Genomic DNA, 18,132 nt, shown 5'->3' with positions numbered 1-18,132 from the left:
GGTGTTCTTGCTCAGTCGTTCCTTGATTTCACTGTCCAGGGTCTTTAGTTTGGGTGTTTGGAATGACATCTTTTCTCTCCAAAAGAGATTCTGTCCTGTGTATTCGTGTGAGGCAGTGACTGAGGAAGGACTTGACCCTGACGTGCTCCACATGTTATCAGAGATCCATCATGATAGAGAAAATTGGGTTCCCCAGGGTGTGGAGTTGCCTTCCTTCTGCAAGGTGCAGTGCCAGCGGTGGCCATGGCACTGATATGATGCCCATGGAGCCTTGTGCCCAAACAACCTCTCTGTGAGAAAAGAGGTGTGAGATGGGCCATATGTGGGACATTCTCCCACTCAAACATTGAGAGTTCAATGATGGACACCATGAGCTCTTGCTCTGGAGGTCTGTCGAAGTTGATGGAAAGGAGGATCCACCAGATGGGTGGTCCTCTTGGATGAACACGATTATCTCCATCTGTAGACTCCTAGCCACCACTCTCATCAGGCTCCCGAGCTCAATGTGGATTCTAGAGGCTTGGTGCTTGAACATGTGATATCTTCAGGGCATCAGTGGGCAGAATACCTCAAGGGAGTTCCTCCATGTGAAGAAAGAATTGTGCTTCATGGCCATTTGAAACAAGACATCCTGGTGTACAAACAAGACATCCATGCCCCAATGCTCGCCCCCAAGCAGGAGGCCCTGGATGGAACCCCTGACGAAGACAGTCCCAATGGGGCCTTTTCAGCTCCACACTTCTGAATCCATATTTCCATAGCCTAAGCCACAGGGGAGCCCTCCAAACAGAGGCCATTTAACCGAGATGTAACCGGTCTCTTTCAGGTGCATTTTCCACAGGGGGAAAAGAACAAGCCCTCCCTCTCATGGAGTGCTTCCTGGGAGTGTGGTGCGTGGGGCGAGCGCCAGTGTGTTTGTTGTGTCTACAGTCATAAGGTAGGAAAGGTGGGTCGCTTGTCTGAACTTCCAGGAGCCCTGTGATGATGCCTGCAATTGGAGCGTATTGAAAGTTCCATCCTGGAAGGGAGTGGGCTCTGTCCCTGACACTCCTGAGGCTAGAGAATGGGGAGGTCTATTCCTTAGAGAGATGAATTTGCTTGACAGACATCTTGCCCTCTGGGCTATGATTGGCCAGCCCACTGGCCAAGGATGCTCAGACCATTGTTTGGATGCCCAATCATTGAGACATGAAGAGTCATAGACTTGCTATTCTAAATCCCCAAAGAACGAGTGCAGAGATCCACCCACGAGCAAATGAACAGTAACTCATGGAGCAGGTAGGGAATGCTGCAGAGAAGCCATTTCTTGGGAGAGCACTCATGTGAACGTTATTACAAGTGTGCTGCTCTCTGAGTCCAATATGGGACCCTCCAGACCGAAGTACATATGAAGTGGTCAGCGTGTCCACAGGAAGGGCTGAATATGGGAAGTGTTGTGGAAGGCTGACCTAGTTGGGGTGTCTGCACACAGCACAGGAAGTCTTTCTGGACCACGGATTTTATATTTGATCAGACCTAGGATGACAGGGATAAATGGATGGGGGATCACTTGGACCATTCTCTTGGCTACTATATTTCCTCCATTATCACCACAGGTCAACTTGTAGCAGGAGGATTCCAGAGACATTGAAGGGGGGCCGAGGGGAGAGTGAGAGAGCTAGAGAGAAGGAGATGAAAAGAAGGAGAGAGAGAGGTACAGCAGCTGTGGATTCCAGCAAGCGTGAATGGCAGGATAATTGCTCCAAGAACATGTCTTGGTGTAAGGTGGATATCCCACAAATGGGATAAACCAGCACACTTGTACGAGAGTCTTCTCTCCTTCCTGGCCTGACTCCCAAAATGGGTCCATTACACTCCCTGCTCCATACTGGAAGACAGGTTTGAAAGCCTTGATATGGTACCTATATCTTCTCCAATGGCATGGGGTGGAAATCAGGTGAAAAGATATTCCATAGTTTCCTTCCGTGGAAAAGCCTCCTCCCATGGAAAGGGATGCTCGTGTGTTCTTCTTCCTCCATCAGCCATTGTTTTCCTGTTCAGGCTCCTTGGGGAATGGGTCTTTTTCAATCCCATATGTTCTTTCCCCATGAGATTGCAGACTGTGTATTCCTGGGATGCAGTTCTGGAACCAGCGTGTTGAGCCTGACACACGTTCAGGGGAAGAGCCATCCTTCTGTAGACAGCAGGTGGGCACAGAGGAGGTGGAGTTGCCTTCCATCTGAGAAGGTCAGGCCCAATGGTTGCCATGGCAATGGCATGCTGCCCACCAAGCGTTGTGACACCACAGACCCTCTGTGAGAAGAGAGGCGAGTGATGGCCCAAAGTGGGAAGCTCTCACCGTCACCCCTCACTTGTTGTGCATCGTGCAGCCTGAGCTCATGATCTGGAGGTATGTTGATACGAAATTAAAGGAGGATCCATTGGATGTATTGGAGACTTGGATGATAAGTATTCTTTCCAGCATTCTTCTCATGGCCACCATTCTCAGCAGGCTCCTGAGAAGATAAATATCCACGGCTCAGGCTTGCTTTTGGAGTATGATCCATCTGAAAGGGACCAGTGAGCTTATCACATCCAGTCTTTTCCAACAGGGGAAGAAAGACTCCTAAGTATGACCGGGTTGATACATCTCATTCCAGAGCTCAAACCATGACAATAGGCCCCTCTGCCTTCAACCAAGGACGAGGCCCTCAATATCAACCCTGAGGACATATTGGAATGTGGGGAAGGACAATTCCCTGCTTTGGGACATGCACGTCATTAGATGAAAGCTCACACTAACTATCCACAGTAACAAATTTCCCGAGAACGAAGCTGGGATATGTCTGGTGGGTATTTCCCAGGTGGATAAGCATACGGCCTGTCTACTGGGGTGCTGGATGGAAGTGGGGAGACTAGTTTCACTGCTGGCTTGTTTGTGGGGAACACAATTGTCGGGAATTTCAGGAGTCTCTCTTGTTACCTCCGTGAGTCCTGTGATGAGGGCTCCATGGGCAGGTCTTGAGGTGTCGCTCTTGGACGAGAGGGGCCCCTGGCCTGCCAATTGAGGGTCTAGAGAAGGAGGAGAATTGTCCCAAATGGAGACTGGTTTTAGGGGACCGAATCCTTGAACTCTGTCGCATTGTCATTCAGACCCTGCTGAAGGGTGCTCAGACCCCTTCGTAGATGCCAATTCACTGAGACATGGAGAGTCCGAGACTACATTTCCTAAGTCCGCTTACAAAGACTCGAGGCATCCACCTCACCAGCCACTTCACAGACCTGATCCCACACGTGGGGTGTGCTGCAGAGAAGTGAATTCTCACTCGGACCCTTATGTGTAGGTGTTTGAAAAGATGTTGATCTGGGAGTCAAATCTGTGACCATGTAGAACGCACTACAAATGGGATGGTAATCGGTCAGTGTGAAGGGCTGACAATGGTAAGATAGGGGAACACTGTGTAAGGTGGAATGTCTCCATACAAACAGAGGAATAATTTCAGGAAAAATGCTTTTATATTTGATAGGATTTTGGAAGACTGTTGGAAAATCTTGGTTAAAGAATTTGACTGCTCTCCTGGCTGAGATATGCCAACCTGGAGCAGCACAGATCACCTTGGATGAAGAGGATTCGAGAGTATGTGAAGGAGGAAGAAGCCGACAGAGAGGAAGAGAGAGAGAGAGCGAGCGGGAGAGAGAGAGAGTGACAGATGACATTTGGATACAAGCCACATTCCAGCGCACAGTTTCATTCCCAAGCCCTTGTCTGTGTTTCCAGGGACTCTTAGACACAAAGGCTATATCAGGACTCTTGCATGAGATTTTCACTCTTTCTTGGCCTGTCTCTAGAAATATGTCGGCTGCAAGCAGTCCTCCCTGCTTGGCATTGATATCTTCTCAAATGAGGCGAGGGGCGTGTCAAGTTAAATGACACCGTATATGTTCCCTAAGGGGAAAAGACCCTTCCTATTGAAATAGCAGCTCATACGGTGTTCTTGCTCAGTCGTTCCTTGATTTCACTGTCCAGGGTCTTTAGTTTGGGTGTTTGGAATGACATCTTTTCTCTCCAAAAGAGATTCTGTCCTGTGTATTCGTGTGAGGCAGTGACTGAGGAAGGACTTGACCCTGACGTGCTCCACATGTTATCAGAGATCCATCATGATAGAGAAAATTGGGTTCCCCAGGGTGTGGAGTTGCCTTCCTTCTGCAAGGTGCAGTGCCAGCGGTGGCCATGGCACTGATATGATGCCCATGGTGCCTTGTGCCCAAACAACCTCTCTGTGAGAAAAGAGGTGTGAGATGGACCATATGTGGGACATTCTCCCACTCAAACATTGAGAGTTCAATGATGGACACCATGAGCTCTTGCTCTGGAGGTCTGTCGAAGTTGATGGAAAGGAGGATCCACCAGATGGGTGGTCCTCTTGGATGAACACGATTATCTCCATCTGTAGACTCCTAGCCACCACTCTCATCAGGCTCCCGAGCTCAATGTGGATTCTAGAGGCTTGGTGCTTGAACATGTGATATCTTCAGGGCATCAGTGGGCAGAATACCTCAAGGGAGTTCCTCCATGTGAAGAAAGAATTGTGCTTCATGGCCATTTGAAACAAGACATCCTGGTGTACAAACAAGACATCCATGCCCCAATGCTCGCCCCCAAGCAGGAGGCCCTGGATGGAACCCCTGACGAAGACAGTCCCAATGGGGCCTTTTCAGCTCCACACTTCTGAATCCATATTTCCATAGCCTAAGCCACAGGGGAGCCCTCCAAACAGAGGCCATTTAACCGAGATGTAACCGGTCTCTTTCAGGTGCCTTTTCCACAGGGGGATAAGAACAAGCCCTCCCTCTCATGGAGTGCTTCCTGGGAGTGTGGTGCGTGGGGCGAGCGCCAGTGTGTTTGTTGTGTCTACAGTCATAAGGTAGGAAAGGTGGGTCGCTTGTCTGAACTTCCAGGAGCCCTGTGATGATGCCTGCAATTGGAGCGTATTGAAAGTTCCATCCTGGAAGGGAGTGGGCTCTGTCCCTGACACTCCTGAGGCTAGAGAATGGGGAGGTCTATTCCTTAGAGAGATGGATTTGGTTGACAGACATCTTGCCCTCTGGGCTATGATTGGCCAGCCCACTGGCCAAGGATGCTCAGAGCATTGTTTGGATGCCCAATCATTGAGACATGAAGAGTCATAGACTTGCTATTCTAAATCCCCAAAGAACGAGTGCAGAGATCCACCCACGAGCAAATGAACAGTAACTCATGGAGCAGGTAGGGAATGCTGCAGAGAAGCCATTTCTTGGGAGAGCACTCATGTGAACGTTGTTACAAGTGTGCTGCTCTCTGAGTCCAATATGGGACCCTCCAGACCGAAGTACATATGAAGTGGTCAGCGTGTCCACAGGAAGGGCTGAATATGGGAAGTGTTGTGGAAGGATGACCTAGTTGGGGTGTCTGCACACAGCACAGGAAGTCTTTCTGGACCACGGATTTTATATTTGATCAGACCTAGGATGACAGGGATAAATGGATGGGGGATCACTTGGACCATTCTCTTGGCTACTATATTTCCTCCATTATCACCACAGGTCAACTTGTAGCAGGAGGATCAAGAGACATTGAAGGGGGGCCGAGGGGAGAGTGAGAGAGCTAGAGAGAAGGAGATGAAAAGAAGGAGAGAGAGAGGTACAGCAGCTGTGGATTCCAGCAAGCGTGAATGGCAGGATAATTGCTCCAAGAACATGTCTTGGTGTAAGGTGGATATCCCACAAATGGGATAAACCAGCACACTTGTACGAGAGTCTTCTCTCCTTCCTGGCCTGACTCCCAAAATGGGTCCATTACACTCCCTGCTCCATACTGGAAGACAGGTTTGAAAGCCTTGATATGGTACCTATATCTTCTCCAATGGCATGGGGTGGAAATCAGGTGAAAAGATATTCCATAGTTTCCTTCCGTGGAAAAGCCTCCTCCCATGGAAAGGGATGCTCGTGTGTTGTTCTTCCTCCATCAGCCATTGTTTTCCTGTTCAGGCTCCTTGGGGAATGGGTCTTTTTCAATCCCATATGTTCTTTCCCCATGAGATTGCAGACTGTGTATTCCTGGGATGCAGTTCTGGAACCAGCGTGTTGAGCCTGACACACGTTCAGGGGAAGAGCCATCCTTCTGTAGACAGCAGGTGGGCACAGAGGAGGTGAAGTTGCCTTCCATCTGAGAAGGTCAGGCCCAATGGTTGCCATGGCAATGGCATGCTGCCCACCAAGCGTTGTGACACCACAGACCCTCTGTGAGAAGAGAGGCGAGTGATGGCCCAAAGTGGGAAGCTCTCACCGTCACCCCTCACTTGTTGTGCATCGTGCAGCCTGAGCTCATGATCTGGAGGTATGTTGATACGAAATTAAAGGAGGATCCATTGGATGTATTGGAGACTTGGATGATAAGTATTCTTTCCAGCATTCTTCTCATGGCCACCATTCTCAGCAGGCTCCTGAGAAGATAAATATCCACGGCTCAGGCTTGCTTTTGGAGTATGATCCATCTGAAAGGGACCAGTGAGCTTATCACATCCAGTCTTTTCCAACAGGGGAAGAAAGACTCCTAAGTATGACCGGGTTGATACATCTCATTCCAGAGCTCAAACCATGACAATAGGACCCTCTGCCTTCAACCAAGGACGAGGCCCTCAATATCAACCCTGAGGACATATTGGAATGTGGGGAAGGACAATTCCCTGCTTTGGGACATACACGTCATTAGATGAAAGCTCACACTAACTATCCACAGTAACAAATTTCCCGAGAACGAAGCTGGGATATGTCTGGTGGGTATTTCCCAGGTGGATAAGCATACGTCCTGTCTACTGGGGTGCTGGATGGAAGTGGGGAGACTAGTTTCACTGCTGGCTTGTTTGTGGGGAACACAATTGTCGGGAATTTCAGGAGTCTCTCTTGTTACCTCCGTGAGTCCTGTGATGAGGGCTCCATGGGCAGGGCTTGAGGTGTCGCTCTTGGACGAGAGGGGCCCCTGGCCTGCCAATTGAGGGTCTAGAGAAGGAGGAGAATTGTCCCAAATGGAGACTGGTTTTAGGGGACCGAATCCTTGAACTCTGTCGCATTGTCATTCAGACCCTGCTGAAGGGTGCTCAGACCCCTTCGTAGATGCCAATTCACTGAGACATGGAGAGTCCGAGACTACATTTCCTAAGTCCGCTTACAAAGACTCGAGGGATCCACCTCACCAGCCACTTCACAGACCTGATCCCACACGTGGGGTGTGCTGCAGAGAAGTGAATTCTCACTCGGACCCTTATGTGTAGGTGGTTGAAAAGATGTTTATCTGGGAGTCAAATCTGTCACCATGTAGAACGCACTACAAATGGGATGGTTATCGGTCAGTGTGAAGGGCTGACAATGGTAAGATAGGGGAACACTGTGTAAGGTGGAATGTCTCCATACAAACAGAGGAATAATTTCAGGAAATATGCTTTTATATTTGATAGGATTTTGGAAGACTGTTGGAAAATCTTGGTTAAAGAATTTGACTGCTCTCCTGGCTGAGATATGCCAACCTGGAGCAGCACAGATCACCTTGGATGAAGAGGATTCGAGAGTATGTGAAGGAGGAAGAAGCCGACAGAGAGGAAGAGAGAGAGAGAGAGAGCGGGAGAGAGAGAGAGTGACAGATGACATTTGGATACAAGCCACATTCCAGCGCACAGTTTCATTCCCAAGCCCTTGTCTGTGTTTCCAGGGACTCTTAGACACAAAGGCTATATCAGGACTCTTGCATGAGATTTTCACTCTTTCTTGGCCTGTCTCTAGAAATATGTCGGCTGCAAGCAGTCCTCCCTGCTTGGCATTGATATCTTCTCAAATGAGGCGAGGGGCGTGTCAAGTTAAATGACACCGTATATGTTCCCTAAGGGGAAAAGACCCTTCCTATTGAAATAGCAGCTCATACGGTGTTCTTGCTCAGTCGTTCCTTGATTTCACTGTCCAGGGTCTTTAGTTTGGGTGTTTGGAATGACATCTTTTCTCTCCAAAAGAGATTCTGTCCTGTGTATTCGTGTGAGGCAGTGACTGAGGAAGGACTTGACCCTGACGTGCTCCACATGTTATCAGAGATCCATCATGATAGAGAAAATTGGGTTCCCCAGGGTGTGGAGTTGCCTTCCTTCTGCAAGGTGCAGTGCCAGCGGTGGCCATGGCACTGATATGATGCCCATGGTGCCTTGTGCCCAAACAACCTCTCTGTGAGAAAAGAGGTGTGAGATGGACCATATGTGGGACATTCTCCCACTCAAACATTGAGAGTTCAATGATGGACACCATGAGCTCTTGCTCTGGAGGTCTGTCGAAGTTGATGGAAAGGAGGATCCACCAGATGGGTGGTCCTCTTGGATGAACACGATTATCTCCATCTGTAGACTCCTAGCCACCACTCTCATCAGGCTCCCGAGCTCAATGTGGATTCTAGAGGCTTGGTGCTTGAACATGTGATATCTTCAGGGCATCAGTGGGCAGAATACCTCAAGGGAGTTCCTCCATGTGAAGAAAGAATTGTGCTTCATGGCCATTTGAAACAAGACATCCTGGTGTACAAACAAGACATCCATGCCCCAATGCTCGCCCCCAAGCAGGAGGCCCTGGATGGAACCCCTGACGAAGACAGTCCCAATGGGGCCTTTTCAGCTCCACACTTCTGAATCCATATTTCCATAGCCTAAGCCACAGGGGAGCCCTCCAAACAGAGGCCATTTAACCGAGATGTAACCGGTCTCTTTCAGGTGCCTTTTCCACAGGGGGATAAGAACAAGCCCTCCCTCTCATGGAGTGCTTCCTGGGAGTGTGGTGCGTGGGGCGAGCGCCAGTGTGTTTGTTGTGTCTACAGTCATAAGGTAGGAAAGGTGGGTCGCTTGTCTGAACTTCCAGGAGCCCTGTGATGATGCCTGCAATTGGAGCGTATTGAAAGTTCCATCCTGGAAGGGAGTGGGCTCTGTCCCTGACACTCCTGAGGCTAGAGAATGGGGAGGTCTATTCCTTAGAGAGATGGATTTGGTTGACAGACATCTTGCCCTCTGGGCTATGATTGGCCAGCCCACTGGCCAAGGATGCTCAGAGCATTGTTTGGATGCCCAATCATTGAGACATGAAGAGTCATAGACTTGCTATTCTAAATCCCCAAAGAACGAGTGCAGAGATCCACCCACGAGCAAATGAACAGTAACTCATGGAGCAGGTAGGGAATGCTGCAGAGAAGCCATTTCTTGGGAGAGCACTCATGTGAACGTTGTTACAAGTGTGTTGCTCTCTGAGTCCACTATGGGACCCTCCAGACCGAAGTACATATGAAGTGGTCAGCGTGTCCACAGGAAGGGCTGAATATGGGAAGTGTTGTGGAAGGCTGACCTAGTTGGGGTGTCTCCACACAGCACAGGAAGTCTTTCTGGACCACGGATTTTATATTTGATCAGACCTAGGATGACAGGGATAAATGGATGGGGGATCACTTGGACCATTCTCTTGGCTACTATATTTCCTCCATTATCACCACAGGTCAACTTGTAGCAGGAGGATTCCAGAGACATTGAAGGGGGGCCGAGGGGAGAGTGAGAGAGCTAGAGAGAAGGAGATGAAAAGAAGGAGAGAGAGAGGTACAGCAGCTGTGGATTCCAGCAAGCGTGAATGGCAGGATAATTGCTCCAAGAACATGTCTTGGTGTAAGGTGGATATCCCACAAATGGGATAAACCAGCACACTTGTACGAGAGTCTTCTCTCCTTCCTGGCCTGACTCCCAAAATGGGTCCATTACCATCCCTGCTCCATACTGGAAGACAGGTTTGAAAGCCTTGATATGGTACCTATATCTTCTCCAATGGCATGGGGTGGAAATCAGGTGAAAAGATATTCCATAGTTTCCTTCCGTGGAAAAGCCTCCTCCCATGGAAAGGGATGCTCGTGTGTTGTTCTTTCTCCATCAGCCATTGTTTTCCTGTTCAGGCTCCTTGGGGAATGGGTCTTTTTCAATCCCATATGTTCTTTCCCCATGAGATTGCAGACTGTGTATTCCTGGGATGCAGTTCTGGAACCAGCGTGTTGAGCCTGACACACGTTCAGGGGAAGAGCCATCCTTCTGTAGACAGCAGGTGGGCACAGAGGAGGTGGAGTTGCCTTCCATCTGAGAAGGTCAGGCCCAATGGTTGCCATGGCAATGGCATGCTGCCCACCAAGCGTTGTGACACCACAGACCCTCTGTGAGAAGAGAGGCGAGTGATGGCCCAAAGTGGGAAGCTCTCACCGTCACCCCTCACTTGTTGTGCATCGTGCAGCCTGAGCTCATGATCTGGAGGTATGTTGATACGAAATTAAAGGAGGATCCATTGGATGTATTGGAGACTTGGATGATAAGTATTCTTTCCAGCATTCTTCTCATGGCCACCATTCTCAGCAGGCTCCTGAGAAGATAAATATCCACGGCTCAGGCTTGCTTTTGGAGTATGATCCATCTGAAAGGGACCAGTGAGCTTATCACATCCAGTCTTTTCCAACAGGGGAAGAAAGACTCCTAAGTATGACCGGGTTGATACATCTCATTCCAGAGCTCAAACCATGACAATAGGCCCCTCTGCCTTCAACCAAGGACGAGGCCCTCAATATCAACCCTGAGGACATATTGGAATGTGGGGAAGGACAATTCCCTGCTTTGGGACATACACGTCATTAGATGAAAGCTCACACTAACTATCCACAGTAACAAATTTCCCGAGAACGAAGCTGGGATATGTCTGGTGGGTATTTCCCAGGTGGATAAGCATACGTCCTGTCTACTGGGGTGCTGGATGGAAGTGGGGAGACTAGTTTCACTGCTGGCTTGTTTGTGGGGAACACAATTGTCGGGAATTTCAGGAGTCTCTCTTGTTACCTCCGTGAGTCCTGTGATGAGGGCTCCATGGGCAGGTCTTGAGGTGTCGCTCTTGGACGAGAGGGGCCCCTGGCCTGCCAATTGAGGGTCTAGAGAAGGAGGAGAATTGTCCCAAATGGAGACTGGTTTTAGGGGACCGAATCCTTGAACTCTGTCGCATTGTCATTCAGACCCTGCTGAAGGGTGCTCAGACCCCTTCGTAGATGCCAATTCACTGAGACATGGAGAGTCCGAGACTACATTTCCTAAGTCCGCTTACAAAGACTCGAGGCATCCACCTCACCAGCCACTTCACAGACCTGATCCCACACGTGGGGTGTGCTGCAGAGAAGTGAATTCTCACTCGGACCCTTATGTGTAGGTGGTTGAAAAGATGTTGATCTGGGAGTCAAATCTGTCACCATGTAGAACGCACTACAAATGGGATGGTTATCGGTCAGTGTGAAGGGCTGACAATGGTAAGATAGGGGAACACTGTGTAAGGTGGAATGTCTCCATACAAACAGAGGAATAATTTCAGGAAAAATGCTTTTATATTTGATAGGATTTTGGAAGACTGTTGGAAAATCTTGGTTAAAGAATTTGACTGCTCTCCTGGCTGAGATATGCCAACCTGGAGCAGCACAGATCACCTTGGATGAAGAGCATTCGAGAGTATGTGAAGGAGGAAGAAGCCGACAGAGAGGAAGAGAGAGAGAGAGAGAGCGGGAGAGAGAGAGAGTGACAGATGACATTTGGATACAAGCCACATTCCAGCGCACAGTTTCATTCCCAAGCCCTTGTCTGTGTTTCCAGGGACTCTTAGACACAAAGGCTATATCAGGACTCTTGCATGAGATTTTCACTCTTTCTTGGCCTGTCTCTAGAAATATGTCGGCTGCAAGCAGTCCTCCCTGCTTGGCATTGATATCTTCTCAAATGAGGCGAGGGGCGTGTCAAGTTAAATGACACCGTATATGTTCCCTAAGGGGAAAAGACCCTTCCTATTGAAATAGCAGCTCATACGGTGTTCTTGCTCAGTCGTTCCTTGATTTCACTGTCCAGGGTCTTTAGTTTGGGTGTTTGGAATGACATCTTTTCTCTGCAAAAGAGATTCTGTCCTGTGTATTCGTGTGAGGCAGTGACTGAGGAAGGACTTGACCCTGACGTGCTCCACATGTTATCAGAGATCCATCATGATAGAGAAAATTGGGTTCCCCAGGGTGTGGAGTTGCCTTCCTTCTGCAAGGTGCAGTGCCAGCGGTGGCCATGGCACTGATATGATGCCCATGGTGCCTTGTGCCCAAACAACCTCTCTGTGAGAAAAGAGGTGTGAGATGGACCATATGTGGGACATTCTCCCACTCAAACATTGAGAGTTCAATGATGGACACCATGAGCTCTTGCTCTGGAGGTCTGTCGAAGTTGATGGAAAGGAGGATCCACCAGATGGGTGGTCCTCTTGGATGAACACGATTATCTCCATCTGTAGACTCCTAGCCACCACTCTCATCAGGCTCCCGAGCTCAATGTGGATTCTAGAGGCTTGGTGCTTGAACATGTGATATCTTCAGGGCATCAGTGGGCAGAATACCTCAAGGGAGTTCCTCCATGTGAAGAAAGAATTGTGCTTCATGGCCATTTGAAACAAGACATCCTGGTGTACAAACAAGACATCCATGCCCCAATGCTCGCCCCCAAGCAGGAGGCCCTGGATGGAACCCCTGACGAAGACAGTCCCAATGGGGCCTTTTCAGCTCCACACTTCTGAATCCATATTTCCATAGCCTAAGCCACAGGGGAGCCCTCCAAACAGAGGCCATTTAACCGAGATGTAACCGGTCTCTTTCAGGTGCCTTTTCCACAGGGGGATAAGAACAAGCCCTCCCTCTCATGGAGTGCTTCCTGGGAGTGTGGTGCGTGGGGCGAGCGCCAGTGTGTTTGTTGTGTCTACAGTCATAAGGTAGGAAAGGTGGGTCGCTTGTCTGAACTTCCAGGAGCCCTGTGATGATGCCTGCAATTGGAGCGTATTGAAAGTTCCATCCTGGAAGGGAGTGGGCTCTGTCCCTGACACTCCTGAGGCTAGAGAATGGGGAGGTCTATTCCTTAGAGAGATGGATTTGGTTGACAGACATCTTGCCCTCTGGGCTATGATTGGCCAGCCCACTGGCCAAGGATGCTCAGAGCATTGTTTGGATGCCCAATCATTGAGACATGAAGAGTCATAGACTTGCTATTCTAAATCCCCAAAGAACGAGTGCAGAGATCCACCCACGAGCAAATGAACAGTAACTCATGGAGCAGGTAGGGAATGCTGCAGAGAAGCCATTTCTTGGGAGAGCACTCATGTGAACGTTGTTACAAGTGTGTTGCTCTCTGAGTCCACTATGGGACCCTCCAGACCGAAGTACATATGAAGTGGTCAGCGTGTCCACAGGAAGGGCTGAATATGGGAAGTGTTGTGGAAGGCTGACCTAGTTGGGGTGTCTCCACACAGCACAGGAAGTCTTTCTGGACCACGGATTTTATATTTGATCAGACCTAGGATGACAGGGATAAATGGATGGGGGATCACTTGGACCATTCTCTTGGCTACTATATTTCCTCCATTATCACCACAGGTCAACTTGTAGCAGGAGGATTCCAGAGACATTGAAGGGGGGCCGAGGGGAGAGTGAGAGAGCTAGAGAGAAGGAGATGAAAAGAAGGAGAGAGAGAGGTACAGCAGCTGTGGATTCCAGCAAGCGTGAATGGCAGGATAATTGCTCCAAGAACATGTCTTGGTGTAAGGTGGATATCCCACAAATGGGATAAACCAGCACACTTGTACGAGAGTCTTCTCTCCTTCCTGGCCTGACTCCCAAAATGGGTCCATTACACTCCCTGCTCCATACTGGAAGACAGGTTTGAAAGCCTTGATATGGTACCTATATCTTCTCCAATGGCATGGGGTGGAAATCAGGTGAAAAGATATTCCATAGTTTCCTTCCGTGGAAAAGCCTCCTCCCATGGAAAGGGATGCTCGTGTGTTCTTCTTCCTCCATCAGCCATTGTTTTCCTGTTCAGGCTCCTTGGGGAATGGGTCTTTTTCAATCCCATATGTTCTTTCCCCATGAGATTGCAGACTGTGTATTCCTGGGATGCAGTTCTGGAACCAGCGTGTTGAGCCTGACACACGTTCAGGGGAAGAGCCATCCTTCTGTAGACAGCAGGTGGGCACAGAGGAGGTGGAGTTGCCTTCCATCTGAGAAGGTCAGGCCCAATGGTTGCCATGGCAATGGCATGCTGCCCACCAAGCGTTGTGACACCACAGACCCTCTGTGAGAAGAGAGGCGAGTGATGGCCCAAAGTGGGAAGCTCTCACCGTCACCCCTCACTTGTTGTGCATCGTGCAGCCTGAGCTCATGATCTGGAGGTATGTTGATACGAAATTAAAGGAGGATCCATTGGATGTATTGGAGACTTGGATGATAAGTATTCTTTCCAGCATTCTTCTCATGGCCACCATTCTCAGCAGGCTCCTGAGAAGATAAATATCCACGGCTCAGGCTTGCTTTTGGAGTATGATCCATCTGAAAGGGACCAGTGAGCTTATCACATCCAGTCTTTTCCAACAGGGGAAGAAAGACTCCTAAGTATGACCGGGTTGATACATCTCATTCCAGAGCTCAAACCATGACAATAGGCCCCTCTGCCTTCAACCAAGGACGAGGCCCTCAATATCAACCCTGAGGACATATTGGAATGTGGGGAAGGACAATTCCCTGCTTTGGGACATACACGTCATTAGATGAAAGCTCACACTAACTATCCACAGTAACAAATTTCCCGAGAACGAAGCTGGGATATGTCTGGTGGGTATTTCCCAGGTGGATAAGCATACGTCCTGTCTACTGGGGTGCTGGATGGAAGTGGGGAGACTAGTTTCACTGCTGGCTTGTTTGTGGGGAACACAATTGTCGGGAATTTCAGGAGTCTCTCTTGTTACCTCCGTGAGTCCTGTGATGAGGGCTCCATGGGCAGGTCTTGAGGTGTCGCTCTTGGACGAGAGGGGCCCCTGGCCTGCCAATTGAGGGTCTAGAGAAGGAGGAGAATTGTCCCAAATGGAGACTGGTTTTAGGGGACCGAATCCTTGAACTCTGTCGCATTGTCATTCAGACCCTGCTGAAGGGTGCTCAGACCCCTTCGTAGATGCCAATTCACTGAGACATGGAGAGTCCGAGACTACATTTCCTAAGTCCGCTTACAAAGACTCGAGGCATCCACCTCACCAGCCACTTCACAGACCTGATCCCACACGTGGGGTGTGCTGCAGAGAAGTGAATTCTCACTCGGACCCTTATGTGTAGGTGGTTGAAAAGATGTTGATCTGGGAGTCAAATCTGTCACCATGTAGAACGCACTACAAATGGGATGGTTATCGGTCAGTGTGAAGGGCTGACAATGGTAAGATAGGGGAACACTGTGTAAGGTGGAATGTCTCCATACAAACAGAGGAATAATTTCAGGAAAAATGCTTTTATATTTGATAGGATTTTGGAAGACTGTTGGAAAATCTTGGTTAAAGAATTTGACTGCTCTCCTGGCTGAGATATGCCAACCTGGAGCAGCACAGATCACCTTGGATGAAGAGCATTCGAGAGTATGTGAAGGAGGAAGAAGCCGACAGAGAGGAAGAGAGAGAGAGAGAGAGCGGGAGAGAGAGAGAGTGACAGATGACATTTGGATACAAGCCACATTCCAGCGCACAGTTTCATTCCCAAGCCCTTGTCTGTGTTTCCAGGGACTCTTAGACACAAAGGCTATATCAGGACTCTTGCATGAGATTTTCACTCTTTCTTGGCCTGTCTCTAGAAATATGTCGGCTGCAAGCAGTCCTCCCTGCTTGGCATTGATATCTTCTCAAATGAGGCGAGGGGCGTGTCAAGTTAAATGACACCGTATATGTTCCCTAAGGGGAAAAGACCCTTCCTATTGAAATAGCAGCTCATACGGTGTTCTTGCTCAGTCGTTCCTTGATTTCACTGTCCAGGGTCTTTAGTTTGGGTGTTTGGAATGACATCTTTTCTCTGCAAAAGAGATTCTGTCCTGTGTATTCGTGTGAGGCAGTGACTGAGGAAGGACTTGACCCTGACGTGCTCCACATGTTATCAGAGATCCATCATGATAGAGAAAATTGGGTTCCCCAGGGTGTGGAGTTGCCTTCCTTCTGCAAGGTGCAGTGCCAGCGGTGGCCATGGCACTGATATGATGCCCATGGTGCCTTGTGCCCAAACAACCTCTCTGTGAGAAAAGAGGTGTGAGATGGACCATATGTGGGACATTCTCCCACTCAAACATTGAGAGTTCAATGATGGACACCATGAGCTCTTGCTCTGGAGGTCTGTCGAAGTTGATGGAAAGGAGGATCCACCAGATGGGTGGTCCTCTTGGATGAACACGATTATCTCCATCTGTAGACTCCTAGCCACCACTCTCATCAGGCTCCCGAGCTCAATGTGGATTCTAGAGGCTTGGTGCTTGAACATGTGATATCTTCAGGGCATCAGTGGGCAGAATACCTCAAGGGAGTTCCTCCATGTGAAGAAAGAATTGTGCTTCATGGCCATTTGAAACAAGACATCCTGGTGTACAAACAAGACATCCATGCCCCAATGCTCGCCCCCAAGCAGGAGGCCCTGGATGGAACCCCTGACGAAGACAGTCCCAATGGGGCCTTTTCAGCTCCACACTTCTGAATCCATATTTCCATAGCCTAAGCCACAGGGGAGCCCTCCAAACAGAGGCCATTTAACCGAGATGTAACCGGTCTCTTTCAGGTGCCTTTTCCACAGGGGGATAAGAACAAGCCCTCCCTCTCATGGAGTGCTTCCTGGGAGTGTGGTGCGTGGGGCGAGCGCCAGTGTGTTTGTTGTGTCTACAGTCATAAGGTAGGAAAGGTGGGTCGCTTGTCTGAACTTCCAGGAGCCCTGTGATGATGCCTGCAATTGGAGCGTATTGAAAGTTCCATCCTGGAAGGGAGTGGGCTCTGTCCCTGACACTCCTGAGGCTAGAGAATGGGGAGGTCTATTCCTTAGAGAGATGGATTTGGTTGACAGACATCTTGCCCTCTGGGCTATGATTGGCCAGCCCACTGGCCAAGGATGCTCAGAGCATTGTTTGGATGCCCAATCATTGAGACATGAAGAGTCATAGACTTGCTATTCTAAATCCCCAAAGAACGAGTGCAGAGATCCACCCACGAGCAAATGAACAGTAACTCATGGAGCAGGTAGGGAATGCTGCAGAGAAGCCATTTCTTGGGAGAGCACTCATGTGAACGTTGTTACAAGTGTGCTGCTCTCTGAGTCCAATATGGGACCCTCCAGACCGAAGTACATATGAAGTGGTCAGCGTGTCCACAGGAAGGGCTGAATATGGGAAGTGTTGTGGAAGGCTGACCTAGTTGGGGTGTCTCCACACAGCACAGGAAGTCTTTCTGGACCACGGATTTTATATTTGATCAGACCTAGGATGACAGGGATAAATGGATGGGGGATCACTTGGACCATTCTCTTGGCTACTATATTTCCTCCATTATCACCACAGGTCAACTTGTAGCAGGAGGATTCCAGAGACATTGAAGGGGGGCCGAGGGGAGAGTGAGAGAGCTAGAGAGAAGGAGATGAAAAGAAGGAGAGAGAGAGGTACAGCAGCTGTGGATTCCAGCAAGCGTGAATGGCAGGATAATTGCTCCAAGAACATGTCTTGGTGTAAGGTGGATATCCCACAAATGGGATAAACCAGCACACTTGTACGAGAGTCTTCTCTCCTTCCTGGCCTGACTCCCAAAATGGGTCCATTACACTCCCTGCTCCATACTGGAAGACAGGTTTGAAAGCCTTGATATGGTACCTATATCTTCTCCAATGGCATGGGGTGGAAATCAGGTGAAAAGATATTCCATAGTTTCCTTCCGTGGAAAAGCCTCCTCCCATGGAAAGGGATGCTCGTGTGTTGTTCTTCCTCCATCAGCCATTGTTTTCCTGTTCAGGCTCCTTGGGGAATGGGTCTTTTTCAATCCCATATGTTCTTTCCCCATGAGATTGCAGACTGTGTATTCCTGGGATGCAGTTCTGGAACCAGCGTGTTGAGCCTGACACACGTTCAGGGGAAGAGCCATCCTTCTGTAGACAGCAGGTGGGCACAGAGGAGGTGGAGTTGCCTTCCATCTGAGAAGGTCAGGCCCAATGGTTGCCATGGCAATGGCAGGCTGCCC

This window comes from Sus scrofa, chromosome Y (assembly GCF_054392235.1).
Source record: "Sus scrofa isolate SSC_HxYL_T2T_F1_AM1 chromosome Y, Sscrofa_HxYL_maternal_Yorkshire_Landrace_v2.0, whole genome shotgun sequence".
In the NCBI taxonomy this organism is placed as follows: Eukaryota; Metazoa; Chordata; class Mammalia; order Artiodactyla; family Suidae; genus Sus; species Sus scrofa.
Note: the sequence above shows the minus strand (reverse complement) of the source record.